This window comes from Pecten maximus, unplaced genomic scaffold (genome assembly GCF_902652985.1).
Source record: "Pecten maximus unplaced genomic scaffold, xPecMax1.1, whole genome shotgun sequence".
Classification (NCBI taxonomy): Eukaryota; Metazoa; Mollusca; class Bivalvia; order Pectinida; family Pectinidae; genus Pecten; species Pecten maximus.
Window position 1 is genome coordinate 22,730 of NW_022979369.1, and position 20,596 is coordinate 43,325.

The following is a 20,596-nucleotide window of genomic DNA, read 5'->3' on the forward strand; positions in this document are numbered from 1 at the left end:
TAGGGTCTGATAAAACACCTAATAAAAAAAAAGTTGGGTTCTTCAGCTCAAATTTTCTCCATGGTAGCCATTTTGAAAATTGGTGAATTTCGCAGTAAAAATTCTCAAAAATCTTAAATGTTTACCTGTTTACTATTATTACGTGAATTTTTTGGGAAAAAACCAATCGGACTTACGAAATGTATATCAACATTTCTTATTGATAGTTACCTATCAGGCTACATATCTTCTCACTTCATAACATACTGGCCAATCAGTGGCTGCCAGACATTTTATCCTTGGCTCAACTTTCTATACACAGGGGCTGTTTCAAAAAATATATTTTTTCAATTGGTTGGTTGTTCCCTACTACGCAAAGATAAGACTCACAATCACTGATCTGTAGCTTCATTGGGCTTGTTTCTCTGACGACCTATGAAAAGCATAAAGATCGTTCTGAATCGAGTGTCACAGTAGCAAAAGATGATCAGGGTAACAGGTGGTAGAATGACCAAACAGAAAGAGTCTGCCACATTCAGGTAGCTGACGAGAAAATTGATGTCTGCAAACTCCATGCCGATATTTACTTGGGCATACGTAAGGAGAATGATGAGGAGAGAAGTACAGCCCACAAGGGCTAAACCACAGAATGCAAACATGCACACTGATATGGCACGAATGACTTCCTTGTGTTGGTAAGCCTCTACAGAATACGACTGGCTGACGCGCTTAATTGTGTACAGCCGAATAGACAGGAGGATACCGACCGTTAACATGGTGACGAGAGGGAAAGCATGTGTGATGACAAAAAGTCCAAGATACACGTCTCTCTGGTAATACTCGACATTAATCACTGTGTCGGAAGGAAATGGTATGCAGCATTCTCGTTCCTTATTTTCGTCTAATTTGGACACCCAGTCGACTTGTATCAATCGAAATAATTGCATAGCCGGTATGTATAAACAAATACCAGCTACACATTAATATCAGCATATGGTTGAATGATTAAGAACTACCACAGGCGTCTGCTTCTGGTTTGTATTAATAGACAAATATTAGGGTTTTTTTCGGCATAGCCGTTTAATATTCTTTTGGGCCTGGATATGACGCGACAGGTGGCGTTACTGGTCAAGATGAAGTATGTGACTGGTCAATGTAGCGGTAGATGCAAAATGCAAATATACAATTTTAAATGAAACGAAGTTAAGATTGAATGCAAGCTGAATTAGTAGATGTATCTTTTCAAATGACACATTAATAAAATTACATTCCTGACTCAAATGCAGTCGTATTATCACAAAAATGATTCAAACTGATACAATTGTGTTATCCGTGCTGAAACGCATTAGTTCGTTGATTCATTTCACCAGCAGTTAAACATAACAACCAGCATTAAAACTATGCCGTTAAGCTTTTAAAAGAATTTTCCTTTTTCTATTAATACTAACCAGAAGCAGACGCCTGTGGAACTACCAAGTTGATACAACAAGTATGGTCACTCTCTTTCATCAGTCAATGATACATCTCTGGTTTATCACGATCACAATATTTCTCAATGGTTGATTTCTCCATCATCAGAAACATCAGAAACATTCTTCATATATAGAACGAGGACTACTAAAGATAAATTTCACATCATCATCATCATCATCACATTCACCATCACCATCATCATCATCATCATCAACATCTTCTTTTAAAATTGTTTCTTATACGCATGGAATGAATGCTCAGTAAAAATCAATTCCATATTTGTTTTATACAATTAACACTTATGATCCTAATTCCATAAAGTCCTTACTAAACTTCCGAAATCATTCTACATTCAATGATCGTCACGCCTTACTAAATACAGTCACCAACACAATTTGTTTACAAATACACGAGATTATTGATTAAATATTGACTTCTTTTGCATTATAATAATCATGTATTCCATTACACTATATTAATTGTAAAAATACCACATTACAACTCAATAAAAAATTTTTTTTTTAAATGCTGTCCGAACAGTTTGTTTTACATATTAAACAGAAATATCTCCCATAAATAGGATTTTAAAAAGATAAGCAGACATACATGTATCCTTTCAAAAATGAATTTGTAAATGATATATTTAACATTTATTGACTGTAAGATTTACATTAATGATTTCTGGGACATCATGTTTGTTTTGAAACGAACATGTGAATCGTTTATTTCGAAAAAAATCGATACTAGGCATTGTAAAACATTTCACAATAGGGCGATTTCATATATTGATTGTAAGAATCAAACTATCTTCCATAGTTTTAGTCCGTAAAAACATGAATCACGTGATCCGATTATCATGTAGATCGTAGATCACAAAATGATAAATATTATACCTGTGTTGATGGACAAGGCCAGTGTTTTTGTACTGTGTAGGCCTGACAGCAGTGTCGGACTATAGATATGTAGATCAGATAAAGTCACGAGTCGATCAAGACAGAACTACGTGATTACAGTTCGCACACACCGTCCACGCAGCTACCGGTCTCATTACTGCCACAAATGAACATTACAAGAAATAAATAAAAAACCTGTTAAATGAAATGTAATTTAATAAACCTTTACTACATATCTTCTACTTTCACTTTCGTTTTGCTGATATCTGTACGGGGTTTGTGAGGTGGTGTCTGTCTCTGCTGTGGCCGGGGAAACTGTGGAGTTTCGTATGGCAGAGGAAGTTGGTGTACATAGGATTATATTTGATCAGAAAGGTTAGATTAGATTTGTGATGTGTAAATTGATTATCAAGAAACCACCTGTGTGGATTGATTATCAGGAAACTACATGTAAAGATTATCAAGAGTTCACTTTAAAAACTTAAAATGTAGAGATACATTTATAATGGTCAGTAGCCTGGTCTAAGCACACCACATAAGTATATAGACTACATAATGGTATACGTAATATAATTTGTACTACTTTCGTTTTACGTATGAAAATCATTATGGCTGGTATTCAAAATATGTCGCCATTATTTTAATACACAATGTTCAGTAAATGTACATATTACGATTTAACGATTCCAGATTCGATCCAAACATTTCAACGACAATATAATTTTTGGGACACGGGTTTACATGTAGGTTTATTTTAAACAGTATTTAATTTCAAAAAAGTTTTCCTACCACCAACTACTTTTGAAACAATGTGCCATTTAGATTTCTACATGTAGATGAATTCCTCTCCTATGTGTGCATTTCGGGTGTACTGCTATATGCTTTACCTACGAAATACAATGTTTAGTACAAGCCCCACTCAATATCTATATTTCAGTGACAGATCAATGTCAGCTCAGGGTAAATGATACCTATACAAATTAGTTACAAGCATCTCTATATCCGCCTAAAATGACTGATAATTTCCCTGTCGCTATTAAATGACTCTAATTCATACTAGATGGTGACACCTGAAGGATGTCACAGATGGAATGAAGTGTAGTAAGGGGCGATAACTCTGTGTGAGCATGTTTTGTCAAAATCGCTCAATATCTAAGTTTCGACCAATAAAAAGACTGTTGTTCGTAAAGGCAACAAAACCCATCAAGTTGAATTTGCAGTTCCCTTAAAACCCCCATATATCAAATCTAATTGAAATTGAACATTATCTACATTTCGACCAATCAGAGGCCAGGAATTGGCGACGATTTTGTTTAAATGTGAAAGTGAGGCTACGAGAGCGACCGGTGATCAATGATGTATCTACATATCAAATTTCATCAAAATCAGACAATATCTAAATTTAAACCAAGCAGAGCTCAGTTGATGGCGGCCATTTTGTTAAAATGTGAAAATCAGGTTACGAAAGTGGCTGACCAAAAAGTCCAAGATACACGTCTCTCTGGTAATACTCGACATTAATCACTGTGTCGGAAGGAAATGGTATGCAGCATTCTCGTTCCTTATTTTCGTCTAATTTGGACACCCAGTCGACTTGTATCAATCGAAATAATTGCATAGCCGGTATGTATAAACAAATACCAGCTACACATTAATATCAGCATATGGTTGAATGATTAAGAACTACCACAGGCGTCTGCTTCTGGTTTGTATTAATAGACAAATATTAGGGTTTTTTTTCGGCATAGCCGTTTAATATTCTTTTGGGCCTGGATATGACGCGACAGGTGGCGTTACTGGTCAAGATGAAGTATGTGACTGGTCAATGTAGCGGTAGATGCAAAATGCAAATATACAATTTTAAATGAAACGAAGTTAAGATTGAATGCAAGCTGAATTAGTAGATGTATCTTTTCAAATGACACATTAATAAAATTACATTCCTGACTCAAATGCAGTCGTATTATCACAAAAATGATTCAAACTGATACAATTGTGTTATCCGTGCTGAAACGCATTAGTTCGTTGATTCATTTCACCAGCAGTTAAACATAACAACCAGCATTAAAACTATGCCGTTAAGCTTTTAAAAGAATTTCCTTTTTCTATTAATACTAACCAGAAGCAGACGCCTGTGGAACTACCAAGTTGATACAACAAGTATGGTCACTCTCTTTCATCAGTCAATGATACATCTCTGGTTTATCACGATCACAATATTTCTCAATGGTTGATTTCTCCATCATCAGAAACATCAGAAACATTCTTCATATATAGAACGAGGACTACTAAAGATAAATTTCACATCATCATCATCATCATCATCACATTCACCATCACCATCATCATCATCATCATCAACATCTTCTTTTAAAATTGTTTCTTATACGCATGGAATGAATGCTCAGTAAAAATCAATTCCATATTTGTTTTATACAATTAACACTTATGATCCTAATTCCATAAAGTCCTTACTAAACTTCCGAAATCATTCTACATTCAATGATCGTCACGCCTTACTAAATACAGTCACCAACACAATTTGTTTACAAATACACGAGATTATTGATTAAATATTGACTTCTTTTGCATTATAATAATCATGTATTCCATTACACTATATTAATTGTAAAAATACCACATTACAACTCAATAAAAAATTTTTTTTTTAAATGCTGTCCGAACAGTTTGTTTTACATATTAAACAGAAATATCTCCCATAAATAGGATTTTAAAAAGATAAGCAGACATACATGTATCCTTTCAAAAATGAATTTGTAAATGATATATTTAACATTTATTGACTGTAAGATTTACATTAATGATTTCTGGGACATCATGTTTGTTTTGAAACGAACATGTGAATCGTTTATTTCGAAAAAAATCGATACTAGGCATTGTAAAACATTTCACAATAGGGCGATTTCATATATTGATTGTAAGAATCAAACTATCTTCCATAGTTTTAGTCCGTAAAAACATGAATCACGTGATCCGATTATCATGTAGATCGTAGATCACAAAATGATAAATATTATACCTGTGTTGATGGACAAGGCCAGTGTTTTTGTACTGTGTAGGCCTGACAGCAGTGTCGGACTATAGATATGTAGATCAGATAAAGTCACGAGTCGATCAAGACAGAACCACGTGATTACAGTTCGCACACACCGTCCACGCAGCTACCGGTCTCATTACTGCCACAAATGAACATTACAAGAAATAAATAAAAACCTGTTAAATGAAATGTAATTTGATAAAACCTTTACTACATATCTTCTACTTTCACTTTCGTTTTGCTGATATCTGTACGGGGTTTGTGAGGTGGTGTCTGTCTCTGCTGTGGCCGGGGAAACTGTGGAGTTTCGTATGGCAGAGGAAGTTGGTGTACATAGGATTATATTTGATCAGAAAGGTTAGATTAGATTTGTGATGTGTAAATTGATTATCAAGAAACCACCTGTGTGGATTGATTATCAGGAAACTACATGTAAAGATTATCAAGAGTTCACTTTAAAAACTTAAAATGTAGAGATACATTTATAATGGTCAGTAGCCTGGTCTAAGCACACCACATAAGTATATAGACTACATAATGGTATACGTAATATAATTTGTACTACTTTCGTTTTACGTATGAAAATCATTATGGCTGGTATTCAAAATATGTCGCCATTATTATAATACACAATGTTCAGTAAATGTACATATTACGATTTAACGATTCCAGATTTGATCCGAACATTTCAACGACAATATGATTTTTGTGACACAGGTTTACGTGTAAGTTTATTTTAAACAGTATTTGATTTCAAAAAGTTTTCCTACCGCCAACTTTTTTTGAAACAATGTGCCATTTAGTTTTCTACATGTAGATGAATTCCTCTCCTGTGTGTGCATTTCGGGAGTACTGCTATATATTTTACCTAAGAAATACTATCTTTAGTACAAGCCTCACTCAATATCCATATTTCAGTGATAGATCAATGTCAGCTCAGGGTAAATGATACCTATACAAATTAGTTACAAGCATCTCTATATCCGCCTAAAATGACAGATAATTTCCCTGTCGCTATTAAATGACTCTAATTCATACTAGATGGTGACACCTGAAGGATGTCACAGATGGAATGAAGTGTAGTAAGGGGCGATAACTCTGTGTGAGCATGTTTTGTCAAAATCGCTCAATATCTAAGTTTCGACCAATAAAAAGACTGTTGTTCGTAAAGGCAACAAAACCCATCAAGTTGAATTTGCAGTTCCCTTAAAACCCCCATATATCAAATCTAATTGAAATTGAACATTATCTACATTTCGACCAATCAGAGGCCAGGAATTGGCGACGATTTTGTTTAAATGTGAAAGTGAGGCTACGAGAGCGACCAGTGATCAATGATGTATCTACATATCAAATTTCATCAAAATCAGACAATATCTAAATTTAAACCAAGCAGAGCTCAGTTGATGGCGGCCATTTTGTTAAAATGTGAAAATCAGGTTACGAAAGTGGCTGATTTCCCATGATGTACATAAAAATAAACAAGGACCCATTGGAGGGCCAGAACATACGCCCGGGCAATATTTGACACTTGGAAGGGGATAGTTTCACAGGTTGTAGTGCTCCGGCTCATCAAGATGTATATTTGTGTCAAGTATGGAGAGCCTGGGTCGGGAAGTATTGGAGTTATAGTCCGGACAAGTAAACTCATCAAAGGGGAATTACTCCGCAAATACGGGGAAAAGGGCATGATTTTGGTATGCGACACTCCGAGTCATCAAGATGTATATTTGTGTCAAGTATGGAGAGCCTGGGTTGAGTAGTATTGGTGTTATGGTCCGCACAAGTAAAATCATCAAAAGTGAATAACTCCAATACGGGGGTAAGGGGCATGATTTTCGTATGTGACACTCCGGCTCATCAAGATATGTATTTCTGTTAAGTATAGAGAGCCTGGGTCGAGAGTTATGGTCCGGACCACCCGCCAACATGATAACATTATAATGTACGTCGGGTCGGGCGTATAAAAATCATTAAAACAGGACAATATCTTAATTTGGAACAATTTCCTCACAACATAGGGATTAACTCAATTTCCTCACAATATAATCATTAACTCAATCAGATGTAAATTTTCATGATTTTACAGGAATTAGCTCGCACCAATTTCAATCTTGGAGGATAAGTTAATAATTCATACTTGCGTGAGGAAAATCCAAATTTTTAGTACCGGTATGTATGATAGAAGGAAATTTGTTTGTTTTTTTGCCTAAGCTATTTTAATAATATCCTACTTTGAGAATTTCCCTGAAGTTCAAAGTCATGATCAGTGTCAGTCGTCCATATCAAGCAAATAAGGAAATGTCTATTACATTTGTTTTAAACAGTTTGCAACTTCTTATAGTGTTTGGAATCACTATAAAGTTCTTGATCGATCGATCATCAACAATTCTTAAACAATCCATGATCAATTATTGATCGATCATGAATAGAAAGAGAAATATCAATAATCACTACATTATAATTTATAATAAATTGATATCATGACCAGATGAGCGAGTTAATTCCTTTTATCTTTCCCTGATGAAAATTAGGTAATTAGCAAGTTTTGAATTTTTCTAAGTGAATTAGAATTCTCAATATCTAAATAGCTTGAAATTGAGAGAATAATTCTACAATATGAAACTAAAACCAGATTTCTGGCAAAATTTCAGAATATTTCAATTATTAGAACAAAGACGGAAGTTGATTGCAGTCAGAGGCCTACAAAGTAGAAAGTGTCTCCTGATGTAAATATATTTTCCATGGCAGTGTGGGCCTTAAAACAGAAACATACATTGCGAACTGTTTACACAAGTCCCTGTGCAAGTCACAGTATTCTACCTGTGTGCAGATGGCATTTTTAAGACTATTCTGAACAATTTTGCTAATTAAATCAAGTTATCTAATTCTTTGATATTGTCAAATAATCTCTATACCTTTTGTAGTAAGTTAAAATAAATCCAAATATTAATTGACTTAATAAAATAAAATATATATTAGATATGGTACATATTACTTCAATGTAATTTTTTTCAGTTTAAATTTGTCAGAATTGGTTTCTCGCACCTTTTTTCCTTTGTTGTATCTGAGCGAAATGTTTAATAAAATATGTTACAGGAAATATGGTATTTGAGGCAAAGATATTTCAAAATTTACTGATTTTTACCTGTGCGCATATGACATTTCCAGGGAGAATATTTTGTAAACTTATGATTACTAGGTAACTTCTATTAATACTTTAATATGGTTGTTTTCTAAAATACCTTTGGTATGAAGATGAAATTACTTTAAAATCAAAATATCAAAACAAATTATGTTAAATTGATGACATGATTTTAAACATGAAATTACTGAATTTAACTTAATGTGACATAATAATTAAGTTGTTTTAGTATAAATTTGTTACACCAGGTTGCTCGCAATCCTTATCAATTGCAAACGCAATAAATTAATTAATAACCAACATTCTAGGATAATTTTGTCAGAACATGTTGTCCACACATTGTTTTCTTTGGCACATGTAAAGAAATGTTGAAATATGTTGATATAGTATTTTAGGTAAAGACATTTGAAAATTTACTTATTTCTACCTGTGTGCAGATGACATTTTGAAGAAAAACTATCTTATATATGTTTAGTAATTTTCTTAAATACATTTTTTAATATGTTGATACTGATTTGAATTCAAAATATAAAAAAATCCAACATGGTTCTTAAATAAGTTAATTTAACTTAATGTGACATAATAATTGACAATATTTTAGCATAAATTTATCAGAACAGGTTTGTCACAAATTGTTTTCTTCGGCACAAGTAAGCGAAAGGTTTATATATGTTGTAGGGTATTTGTGGCAAAGAATTGGAAAATTTACTACAATTGTTTTTAACATTTACATGCATGCAAAAGATTATATGATTTAACCCTGTTCAAAGGCACAGTCTCAATAAAGGGCATGTAACAGCCTTTTTAATTTCAAGTTATAGGCATTTGAATATAATAGACCAGAATACTATTTCATTAAAAATTTCAAAAATGAATATGATGTAGGCCTGCTGTAGTGTAGTGAGGAAGTTTCCAGCTCGCAGTGTAGGTGGTTCAATTTAAATAGTTCTACAAAATTAAATGAAATCTTAGCCATATTTAAGTCGCCCGCGTTCTACATATGCTTGTAATGATTTTTATAATGTTCATTGATAATATACTAGTCTCTCTCGTGCGAGTAGGTAGCAAGACAAACATGCACGAGTAAGGCATCGCTTCACCGCGGGACTCTAGTAAGTCGACTGTATGTCAGAATATGATCGGTAAAAAATAAAATTTATTTCATTTCTCCTTTCACAAGGTAATTCATATATCAGAGAAGTTGCAAAGTAGTAGTCTTGTGTGTGTGTTCGTTCACGAGATAGTGTCCGAGAGAACACGGTTCTGTGTACATTGTCACCTCAATCTGGAGATTCCCGTTGTTATTTTTAGACGTAAACAATCACAGAGTCGAAGCTAGTCACAAACAAATACACAGACTATCGAAATAGTTCTATCAATCAATTACCTAAAGTTGGAGACAAAGCAGGCCTATCACTACAGTAAATATCAAATATTTACCGTCGTCTGTTTACATCAACGTTAACAAACAAGTTAACTTACCGTCAGCGTTAGGCCTACGAGGCTTCGGGAATTTGCTTGACATTCTGAACGCTGGGTTGATTTTTCGCATGCATGTTTGTGAAAAGCGACATACAATGATCGTGACAAAGTATCTATATTCTGGAGCATTGCCTCTGATGTTGAAAAAATAGCAATATATACTGGCAGTGACAGTAAAATACAACGGAACCCAGCTCACCGAGCAGTTCAATCAACAGCCGGCTTACACAACAAACTTTCGTGACGAGTTCAGGATGGGCGTTACGTCATCAAAACATGCGATCGTCTGCTATCAAAATACCCCTGTCGAGTGGAAAAATATTGAGAGGGTCGAAAAAATAGGCCATTTTCAAAACAATATTGTGACCGTTCTGATAAAGATATCGAAAAACTAAACAGACGGTTTTCTTCAGGAAACATTTATCTACTTATATATGCATTGTATATGTTTCTGGATTTTTTTTTTCGAATATTGAGGGCGGTTTAAACAGAAACTCTTAGTCAAAATGACGATTTTGGCGTGTTTGGCCCCAGATATCTCCATAACTAGATTTTTCCCAGACATACCGAATATGTCAGGACGTAGATCACACCGAGTTTTACAAGTGTGGATAGTTTTTATCAAAATGTATCGAGCCGTTTTCTTTGCGCCCAAAGTGCGACTATATGCTGCTAAGTAGGCAGAATTAGCCGTATCTACATTACGTTCCGTAAGGAACGATAACTCTGTTATCGCCTCCTTACTGCACTTCATTCCATACTAGAGGGTGACACCTGAAGGATGTCACAGATGGAATGAAGTGTAGTAAGGGGCGATAACTCTGTGTGAGCACGTTTTGTCAAAATCGCTCAATATCTTATTTTCGACCAATAAAAAGAATGTGTTGTTCGTAAAGGCAACAAAACCCATAAAGTTGAATATGCAGTCCCCTAATACCCCCATATATCAAATCTAATTGAAATTGAACATTATCTACATTTCGACTAATCAGAGGCCGGGAATTGGCGGCCATTTGGTTTAAATGTGAAAGTGAGGCTACGAGAGCGACCGGTGTTCAATGATGTACCTATATACCAAATTTCATCAAAATCAGACGATATCGGAATCTGGACCAATCAAAGGCCAGGAATTGGCGGCCATTTTGTTTAAATGTGAAAGTGAGGTAACATGAGGGACCGGTGTCCCATGATGTACCTACATACCAAATTTCATCAAAATCGGACGATATCTGAATTCGGACCAATCAAAGGCCAAGAATTGGCCGCCATTTTGTTTAAATGTGAAATTGTGGCAAAAAGAAGGACCGGTGTCCCATGGTGTTCCTACATATCAAATTTCATCAAAATCGAACAATATCAAAATTTAAACCAATCAGAGGCCAGGAATTGGCGGCCATTTTGTTTAAATGTGAAAGTGAGGCTTTGAGAGGGGACCGGTGTCCAATGATGAACTTACATACCAAATTTCATCACAATCAAACGATACATTATGTATCTAAATCCGGACCAGTCAGAGGCCAAGAATTGGCGGCCATTTTGTTTAAATGTGAAATTGAGACTGCAAGTATGTATGTAATATACCGCTCGGCTAGAGAGATCTTCTCTATAGCTCAATTGGTTGAGCGTAAGACTTGTAAGCCAGAGGTCCTGGGTTCAATCCCTAGCGGAGACAGTGATTTAAACCTTATTCATCATGCGCTTAGTTATACACTCACAGTATTCTAATCAATAAAATAGTTACATGCCATCCAAGATTTTAAAATGTCATATATATGTCAAATTCCTGTGTCCAAAATTTACAGGTTCACAAAGCGGCCAAAATCAACCAGTATTCAGCCTACCGTATATGGATTATAAAATACCCAATCAGTCATTTTGAGTTTGTTATAAAACATTGAAAAATTATTCAGTAATCATTTCATTATAACTGATAATTAATTCGATATATGAGACCAGATAAGCAAGTTATCTCCCTTAAATATCTTTGCCAGATCACAAATAAGGTAATTAGCAAGTTTTAAATGAATTTGACCTAAAATTTATGTAAATGAAGCTTAATCAAGCGTAAAAAATCATGTTTTCTTTAAAATAAATTTTTTTCAACCTCTTATGAGGCAGCAGTGTACACCAGTTTGGCAGGTTTCTGCAAAAATAAGTGGTATCTCTTAGTTAAGGCCAGGTAGTAGTTGTTTATTTCATTGCTTCGCTTATTTTACATTTCTCGGATATAAAATAAGTAAGAAACGAATAAAATTTGTATTTAAATTCATTAATGAAACCATAAAATTGAATAGATTTGACTGACAATTAAATCAAATAGCCTTTAACATAGAAAACACTATAAAACCTTTCGTGCTTTGATTCCCACCAGGAGTCGAACCTGGGTCTCCTGCAACACAGTAGCAAGTGTGAAACCCCTTCACTATAGGAATGTGTATAGCACTACTTCATTTTAGACTGATTTTGTTGAATTGAATTTCTTAATACATTTCGAAATATGTCCCCTCTGCTTTTACAAGGGCTTGGGACCTTCTAGCATTCTATAACTTTCCCATCACCAAAACAAACAAAAAGAGTGTTGCTTCACTAGTTCTTCTTCCCGACACCTGGGCTGTCTGGGTGTAAAACCAGTTCCAGTAAAACTGTCTGTGTGTCGCGCTGTCTCTCGCCTGTCCACATTTTCTGCACAGTATCAGCCTCTGTCTAAAATACCGTCAAACCACCCTGCCCGTTTCCATTTCTGAGGGAGCCGTTTGAAAAATGGCATTCAGATCGAGGAACTCGGCGATGTTTTCACAGATTATTGTGTTTTGGATGCAACAAATTGTATCGAGTGACACAATAGGTTAAAGATGAATGTTTCCTGATGACGGTAGCTATATATAGTATATAGTATGCACAGTGTCAGTTTGAATAAATGCGTTTTTTTAGTCGATTGAAGTGAGATGGGGTGCCGTTTCGCTTGTGGCGGAGTTACCAACCTTGAGCAGATTACACATACCACTGTCAAAAAAAAAAAAATGAAAATCACATTTTCTATGCAAGCGCCTGTGCATAATGCAGGAAGAGATGTTATTTCATAGTAAAATACTATTTCTGTACAAAAAAAAATTGTAATGATGTATTTTACAGCTAGATAAATGGGTCGCTATTCGAACTGACAAACACGGCGGACCTGAATCGGATTGAGTGGACCTGAACTGGATTTTAGCTGTATTATAGTTACGTTATTATTTACAGCTAAAATCCTGTTCAGGTCCGCTCGATTTTACGGGATAAGGGGGTGATTTAGTGGATCCTGGACTCAAGCGTGCCTATTAACGTTTTTGCTAATTATTCGAGATATAGATCGACCGTTACACTTTAATTTTGATAATAATTTACACATGCAACAATTAAACCATATTCAAAATATTAATGACAGTAAACAAAGGAGAACATTGAAAAATACATTTTAACACAACATAATTAATGAATCGTCTATAGATGTTTATAAATTATAATGTAATATGTACTAGCTTGTGTTATCATTGACCTCACCGACATCACTCAGCTGACAAAACTCTCAACAAAAACCACCCCCATTTTAAGACCATGCACCTGATGCCTGTCCCATAGGTGGTCTCATAAGAGGGGGACAACTGTAATACTATAATACTATTGCCTATTATAAAATAATGATAAATTACAGTAGACTAGGCAAGCTGCCTCTCCCCATGCTGCATCTTTACTGGTTCCTGTGCCTGTGGTTTAATTTAATTAAACATGTAGTATCTACTTATAGACAAGCATCTCTCTCTAGAAACATTGGTACGTACATGTCCCTGTGTAACAAAAACTTGTAGCATAAAACACAATTACATACACTGACAATTATCATATAATTTCCAGACAAACCGGGCATGCCACCTCAGGAACTTTACTACCGGTCCCTGTGCACTGCATTGTTTTATTACTTTTAAACTGTGCCCCATGTATGTATAATAACTACACACGTGTATACATCCTGTGGTGCAGGTTTCGCAGCAAGTCGATTACAATCTGCGGTTTTCTGTCAAAGATTTTTAAAAAATGTTGACAATGACCTGTGTTGGAGATCTTGTGCATGTTAATTATTGCGATTTCTTTGGATTTCTGGATTGTTTACATTTGTGTTGAGCTGACCCCACGGTGGAAAATATATAGGTCAGTCGCTTTCTTACACTTTTAATGTGTTGTTTTGTCGTCATTATGCAACGACACGTGTTGTTCAGTACCAATGTTGCATGCAATATACAGTTGTGTGATCGCACAACATTCTAAAAACAAATGTGCGAACAAACAGCACAGCTATTACAGGGGTGTAAAAATCCACTTGCCCGACGCCCTGGACAACCAAAGTTTGAGTTTGGGCAAGCTAAAAATGTTTGTTTACTTGCCCGGGACAAGTAAGATTTTTCTATCTCTAAAATGATTTTCATGTTCAATTTCCTGAATTCTGTGTGATTAGAGAATTTATCAGAATGACAGTAGTGTAGAAGTATGCTAAAACTTATTAAAATAAACAATTAGTAGTTGAATTATCTTTATTTTCCGAGTTGATAACTCAAATTTCCGAGGTGGGAAAAGTAGGTCGCTGGTGGCACTCTGAAGCCATCACTTCACAAACGTTTTCATGACATTCAAACCGATGAAAATAAAAGAAACTGCAGTTAAAGTATAAAATAATGTTTGAAAGAGGTTACTTACTGTAATATTTGACCAAATGTTCTTATTAGACAAAGGAAAGATTGCTTTTATCTGTAAAACGATCCCTGTTTATCAAAACAGGAAGTTGGATTTCTGTCACTAATAGTCGGATTGGAATCCGGACCGGAATTAGGAATTAACAAAAAAAAATTTAAAAAAGGGATAATAATAATAATGTCAAAAAATTGCAATTTAAATTAAATTACATATTCTTTTCTTCCAATAATCGATTGTAAATATTTTCTATGTATTTAATATCAAATAAAAATTTTTATATAGACTTTTTATATATTTTATTGAAACGCACACTGGGGCAAGTAGAAATTGCCTTTGGGCAAGTGGCTTCAAAAATATTTTTACACCCCTGAGCTAATGATAGGGTTATAAATATTACAGAATAACTAGTTATAAATACGAAAAGATATAGGTAAGAAATTAAAATTATGATATAAGATGGCCGCTTTTATAAATATGTGCTGCATAACAATTGTTTCATTCATGGAACATGTATGGTTGACATGTTAATTTTTGCCATTTAATTACCGTCATTATTTTGTCTCGCAAGTGATGTTTTCGATAGCCTGGTGATACTACATGTACATGTACCAGAATGGTAGAGTAAGACGGACATCACTACGATAATTTATCTTACTAATACATAAATTACATATATATTGTATTTCTAAACACAACAGAAATGTTTCTATTCATAACAAGTCGTTTTATCTGTTGTTTAGTTCTACATGTATTAAATAGCCTGTAGGCCTATAGCTTTATAATCTCGCTGAATACACATTTCGTCGACTCGCCAAGGCCTAGTGGTGTCCTCGACGACGTCCGAGCAAATTATATAGTACTTTAATAATCATTTAGATAACTTATTTAATTATATGTCGGTATTTAGTTTCATTTCCTGATAATTACTGCATATAATTCACCAAAAATATGGTAATTAGTTAACTTACCTCGTAAAATTTTAATCGTTGTATATCTTTTGCAATCGTTCCACACCTTTAAATAATTAGATGACGCGTTTCTCATTTTATATCGACCACGAGATACATATCACACATGTACCGTTCCAATCGCCCATCGTGCACGATCCATATCGCACATTGTGTGCACATCGCACATCGTGGAACATTGTGCAATCACATAACTGTATTTGACTATATTTGAGAATGACGTTCTGTTTGACCGGTTAAAGTGAAGTAATGAAAGTACGGTAACAGATGTCCCATGATGTATCTACATGACAAATTTCATTGCAATCAGACAATATCTAAATTTGGACAAATTTCCTCACAATATAGGGATTAACTCAATCCGATGTAAATCTTCATGATTTTACGGGAATTTGCTCGCCCCAATTTCAATCTTGGTGGAAAAATTAATAATTCATACATGCGTGAGGAAAATTCCAATTTTTGGTATTCCCCAGTGAAATACAAATGATACAAGTAAAATTGTTTGTTTTTTTGCCTATTTTGATAATATGCTATTTTGAGAATTTCCCTGAAGTTCAAAGTCATGATCAGTGTCAGTGGTATACATGTTGAAGTGTTCTTTTTTTTGTTTCGTCATTAAACTAATTGCATTATCAAATTTAGATAAAGCGATGTTAACACACGTTGAAAAGTCTATGGGCGCTGCCATGTTTGCTTATAATGTACTCAGTACAACAACTTAAAATAATGAAAGATATTTCAATAAACAAATTTTAAACATGTGGAATGTCCAATTTGAACCTTAGAACCAGTAACTTTATTTAAAATGATTAAAAGAAATGTTTTACCTAAATCATGCGCGAACTCAATTGCCAGTTATTTTGCTCCGTCATTATTACGCGAAACCGCATTTCTCCAGGATCTGGATAGATTACTGGACTACTAACGTTAGCGTCCGAGGGTAGGTATAGCCAATTCGAGGATGATCCGAATGTAAATGACCCTTCCTTTTTATATGACGTTAAAAACTTTATTTACATATTTCATTGAAATCAAACAATATGTAAATTCGAACCAATCAGAGGCTAGGAAATGACGACCTTTTCGGTAAAATGTTAATAAAATAATAAATTGAGGTTACAAGAGTAACCAGTGTCCCATGATGTACCTACATACCAAATTTAAATTTCATTGCAATCGGACAATAACTTAAATCTTCGAACATTAATACGTTCCGTTACTACACTTCATCCTTTATAATATTCTATCGTCAATTTATCGATCGGAATCCTGAGATATCATTACCACGATAATATTAAATAATTAACGAATTACGTTGCTAATGCTGCCATTCATTATAATATTAGAATTCATTAAAGTATTTATATTACTAAGTATAAAATACCGCTTGAGTATTAATACTAAAAATAAATTCCACAAGTGTACACAAAATCCTTAACATCACTTCTGGTTATAACATCATATATTGGGACCGAGTTCACAATTAGCTTCGCTATATGTTACATTGTAATATTAAAATTCATAATAAATTCCCAAAATTGCATTTACAACTTTCTATTTCACCTGGTCAAGACCAACATCTGAGAAACAAAATATAAAAGTTTCAACACAGCATGTTGGACATTATCAGGAGATATCTGTCAACAGCTGTCACCAAATACCGATTATATACATCCGGGTCTGGGGTAGAGGTCAAATCTACACCCAAAAGTGTGTTAAGGTAGACCGACCCTTCTGTGACGTCACAGACATGAGTCCGGCGATCCGGCGTCCGGCGATCCGGGCCCTTGATTATATTCACGAATAGTTACATCTGGTTTAATTTTCAAGTCAGCTGGGAGATAAATGTTTAGGCCTACAGCACGATGCGGTCAAGAGGTAAAGGGGTCAGTTTTGTAAAACTAAAAGACTAGGTAAGGCTTATGCTTTCAATGAAGTGAGAACATAAATTAAAGATGGTCCATTGAAAACAAGGACAGCGCCGATGTATCACATAATGTGCCAATGTGTGACGACCATATAACTTTAGTTACAATCTCGGCGGAGACAATTTATATCAAGTCAGGAAGAGGTTAGCACATCTCCAATTTATGGCAATGTAGAACAAGAGGACACTTCATGGCGCACGGGCCGACGCATAGTGGAGTTGGGGACTTTGGCCGATGCTCTAAAAGTACATGCACTTTGCGGCAACCAACAATTACTTCAGTATGTACTCCATCTGTCAGATTGTATATTGTTTGGGGAACGTTAGTTCGGCCTTGCGCACTTTACATGTGATATATTGTTATTCAGAATACGAGGTAGTCAACCATATTCCAACCGCGGCTAGACACAGATCAGAAAAAGGAGGAAACGCATGGGACGTAAACACAAAACTTGCAACATGCATTGATGGTATAAAAGATCTATATAAACTCTCACGAAATTTACGTTGACATTCGACAATTTTTCAAAAACCTAAAACCCGTGAAATTGATGTAGATGTTAAGTGCCTTTTTACTCATATTCTGGATATATTATAAATATTGTATTTAATTAACTGTAGGCCTATAAAACACGTTTCTTGTGATCCGTCTAGGCTGGAGATTTCACTCCATGGGGAGCTCTCTACCAGGTTCGAGCAGTTTTATAAATAGATCACAACAAAAACGGATGACGGATTGACAAGCACAAATTCGGACCCTTTAAAGAGGCATGTCCGTTAATGAATTGTAACGAGTTGCATAAATTGCAAAAAATACATAAACAAAAACCATCAAAACGCCAACTCTGTTAATTTCTACATCACTACCATGTCAGCAAATTGCGGCGCCCAGGTGTAAAGCTCAAGAGCGTCTTCGTTGCCACAGGTGTAAAATACGGAAATGTTTAATTTTCCTATTTAACTATAACCAATCAATCCAATAAGACTTGATGATGTCAAAATATATAATTCCGATAAGCTGTGAGATTTACAGTCATTTCGATCGCGGATTTTGCTGTATATGTTGCATAATTCGTGGATTGCGGCATAATTTGGTCATACCCGCCTACAATGAGGGCGAATTAGCAAAAAATGAGAGGTGTTTTTCCTGTCAGTTATCCTTGCAAGTTATAGCCAATTTATCATTTTGTTCCGTGGTCGGGTTATTTTCCTTGAAGGACATCATTATCACATCAAAAAAGAGAAAAAATATCCCAACCGTTCTTCTGATCCCGTCTTCGGCGTTCATTTTCTATCGAAATTATCGTTGTCCGGGTGTAAAATTCATCGATGCCCAGGTGTAAGCACCGGCGCCCGGTCAGTACGATTGAACCCGGTGAGTAAAGCCTGGGGTCGCGGTTCGATGACGGTGGAGGCACACTACTTGCTTTTCTGTTACATCGGTTGACCACTCCAAGTGCAAGCTATATGAAAATGAGAGGCTTCGTTGGGGATAAAACCTGGGTCAATGCGTGTTCGGGGCGAACACGTTTGAAAAGTGAGGAATAGTGACGCAGGTTTTAATTGTAAATAGGGTACATAGTGATTTCAGGTGGGGGAATTTCCATTAAGTCAGTCGGTAGAGCGACGGAGCAGTAAGCAGAGGGTCGCGGGTTTAACCCCTTGTGGCGGCACTAAATTCGCTTTCCTGTTATATATATGAAAATATTGTTGTATCGTCTGCCCTTTTACGTTGTTAGTAGCAAAGAAATATGGCAGTAGAATACTGATGCCATTATTAAGTGCACGATCATTTGGAATCCAACAATGCAAAGTAAAGACAATGAAATTCACATCAGGACAAACAATAAACAAGTCTGTCACTCAACTTGCCGTGTTCGAAAGTAAAGGTGGTCCGATGGCCAGAGGCTATAGAAAACCTGGTCGGTCTATGTAAAATTTCTCAGTGTTGGCCCCAATGGCTATGAAAAGTTTGAGTCCTGACATACATTACAATTCATGTAAACAACATTCCAATATTTTCTGACAAATGATGATATGAAATCCGAGCTTAAAATAGAGGGTTTTTTTAACCCATAATAGCGTGTTATTACTGGATGATGCAAGCGTTTGCGTGACAGTAATGCTACTTTTCAACAATATGTTTACAAAATGGGTCTGTGGGAAAATGACTTGGGCTATGGGATTTCAATTTTCTGTAGACATACTGTCTAAGGAATTTTCATATATACTTTCATGTATAGATGTTTAGATGTAATACATAGTTATGTTACAATGTGTTGTAGCATTTTTTTGTGTCATTCTTTTAAATTAACCCCCCCCCCCCCCCCCCTAAATAAAATCTGAAAATGTGGTAGTATATATGTAACATGAGCGTACGTTAAACTGCACCCGACTCGCCCTTGTGGACCAACAACCCAGGTTCGATGGGTAACTTGTGTCTGTCGTATAGAGAGAAAACAAACGCCTTGAACTACAATTAACACTTTATTAACGATGACATAAACATTTACAACATGAAATTACATATAAACGGACAGCAGCATAGGCCTAGCTATATAATAAACATGCTAACCTAAAACCACCCCCATACCTGTACGACCTAACCAAACCCAACATCCCGACTAATACTTTCGTGTAAATTTGGCAGAGGACTCTATTTGTGTAAACTGAGGTAACATTTGTGAAAATGCGCATCATTTCTTTTTTGAATGTCCAATATATGCTACTGCTCGTGCTGAAATGTTCCAATATTTTAATGATTTAAATATACATGTAAATTTAAATTTGTTATTATATGGTAATGAAAACTTGGCTTTGGAAGTGAATAGTTATGTATTTGGATATGTGCAGTCTTTCATAAAGTCCAGCAGAAGATTTTGAATATATATACTTGTATCTCTTTATTATGTAAATGTACATTGTATGTTAAATTATCAATTT